Below are 2,743 nucleotides of genomic sequence, written 5' to 3' on the forward strand. Positions count from 1 at the left end.
TACTGGTGCAACAAATCAGACACACAATTATTAAGTATATGCTCTCTCAGGATTGTGTTATACAGGCTTTCATAATCAGTAACTTTACTGCCATGCAACCACCCCTCCAAGGCCTTCACTGAATGGTCAATGAAATCAACCCAGTCTTGTGAAGACTCCTTTTTGGTCTCTCTGAACTTTATCCTGTACTGTTCAGTGGTTAAGCCATAACCATCCAGGAGTGCATTCTTAAGAACTTGGAAATTATTGGCATCATTTTCTTTCACAGTAAGGAGCCTATCCCTACCTTTTCCACTAAATGATAGCCATAGGATAGCAGCCCACTGCCTTTGAGGGACATCCTGTACAACACAGGCCCTCTCAAGTGCAGCAAACCACTTGTTAATGTCATCCCCCTCCTTATAAGGGGGAACTATCTTGTGCAGATTCCTGGAATCATGCTCTTTTGCAGGATGACTATGGGGAATACTGCTGCTGCCACCATGGGTATCTAAACCCAACTTCTGTCTTTTCTTCTCTAATTCAAAAGACTGTCTATCCAAATCTAGCTGTTGCTTTTTAAGCTTCAGTCTGGTTTGTTCCACCCTCCACTTATTGAGTTCCCTCTCTAACATTCTGTCATCAGGGTTGGTGGGAGGGACATTTCTAGAAACAGAGCTATGATGGGAATGAACAGAAGGAGACCTGTCCCTTACAGAAGCCAACTTAACAGCTTGGTTTACAGAAACATTACTACCAGTATGGTGAGAATAAATGCTTTTGCTATGATGTGAGACAACACTATTTATTTGGTGTGGCTCATCATCATTTCCATCTATGCTAGATTGTCTAGTAATGGGCAGGCTAGGAAGTTTCTTTCCTGAATCTTTTCCTGGGGGAGTCCCTGAATCAGATTGGGAACTATTAGGTACTTTTTCAACAGATGGGGCACCTATGGCCTTATCCTGTTCTCTAAGCATGTTAATTAACAGTTCCAAGGCAGGATTCTTCCCTACACTCAAACCTCTCTCTATACAGAGACTCCTTGCTCTTTTCCAGCTAAGGTTGTCATATGCAAGTTTGGACAGATCAATACTTTGGCCTGTGCCAGACATTTTTTAGAGAGAGTTAAAGTGGTAGAAAAAGAGAAAAAAGTTTTCAGAACTTTTTGGAAAGACAGAAAAAAACTTTTTAAACTTTTAAGAACTTTTTGAAAGTTTAGAAGTACTTTTCAGCACTTAGAAAAGAGTGAAAGAGGAAATGCAAAACTTTTTGGCTATGTGTATATACACTGACCTTGTTTTGTATATTTTTCTCTTATGAAAAGTACAATGACAAGAGTGGTAAGTAGTCTCAAGCACTTATCCCACCACTGCACAACCAATGTAGGAGGCTGGACTGGCTTGTAGTGAGTACCAAGGGGTACTTGCACCTTGCACCAGGCCCAGTTATCCCTTATTAGTGTATAGGGTGTCTAGCAGCTTAGGCTGATAGATAATGGTAGCTTAGCAGAGCAGCTTAGGCTGAACTAGGAGACGTGTGAAGCTACTACAGTACCACTTAGTGTCATATGCACAATATCATAAGAAAACACAATACACAGTTATACTAAAAATAAAGGTACTTTATTTTTATGACAATATGCCAAAGTATCTTAGAGTGTACCCTCAGTGAGAGGATAGGAAATATACACAAGATATATATACACAATAGCAAAAATATGCAGTATAGTCTTAGAAAACAGTGCCAACAATGTATAGTTACAATAGGATGCAATGGGGAAACATAGGGATAGGGGCAACACAAACCATATACTCCAAAAGTGGAATGCGAACCACGAATGGACCCCAAACCTATGTGACCTTGTAGAGGGTCGCTGGGACTATTAGAAAATAGTGAGAGTTAGAAAAATAACCCTCCCCAAGACCCTGAAAAGTGAGTGTAAAGTGCACTAAAGTTCCCCTAAGGACAAAGAAGTCGTGTTAGAGGAATAATGCAGGAAAGACACAAACCAGCAATGCAACAACTGTGGATTTCCAATCTAGGTTACCTGTGGAACAAGGAGACCAAGTCCAAAAGTCACAAGCAAGTCGGAGATGGGCAGATGCCCAGGAAATGCCAGCTGCGGGTTCGAAGAAGCTTCAACTGGACAAAAGAAGCTGAGGTTTCTGCAGGAACAAAAAGGGCTAGAGACTTCCCCATTGGTGGAAGAAACCCTCTCGCCTTGGAGAGTCGTGCAGAAGTGTTTTCCTGCCGAAAGGACGCCAACAAGCCTTGCTAGTCGCAAATTGTGAATTTGGCGTTTTTGGACGCTGCTGGGGCCCAGGAGGGACCAGGAGGACGCAAATTGGACCTGAAGAGAGAGAGGACGTCGAGCAAGACAAAGAGCCCTCACTGAAGCAGGTAGCACCCGGAGAAGTGCCAGAAACAGGCACTAAGAGGATGCGTGAAACGGTGCTCGCCGAAGTTGCACAAAGGAGTCCCACGTCGCCGGAGACCAACTTAGAAAGTCGTGCAATGCAGGTTAGAGTGCCGTGGACCCAGGCTTGGCTGTGCACAAAGGATTTCCGCCGGAAGTGCACAGGGGCCGGAGTAGCTGCAAAGTCGCGGTTCCCAGCAATGCAGCCCAGCGAGGTGAGGCAAGGACTTACCTCCACCAAACTTGGACTGAAGAGTCACTGGACTGTGGGGGTCACTTGGACAGAGTCGCTGGATTCGAGGGACCTCGCTCGTCGTGCTGAGAGGAGACCCAAGGGACCGGTAA

This window comes from Pleurodeles waltl, unplaced genomic scaffold, assembly GCF_031143425.1.
Source record: "Pleurodeles waltl isolate 20211129_DDA unplaced genomic scaffold, aPleWal1.hap1.20221129 scaffold_56, whole genome shotgun sequence".
Lineage (NCBI taxonomy): Eukaryota > Metazoa > Chordata > Amphibia > Caudata > Salamandridae > Pleurodeles > Pleurodeles waltl.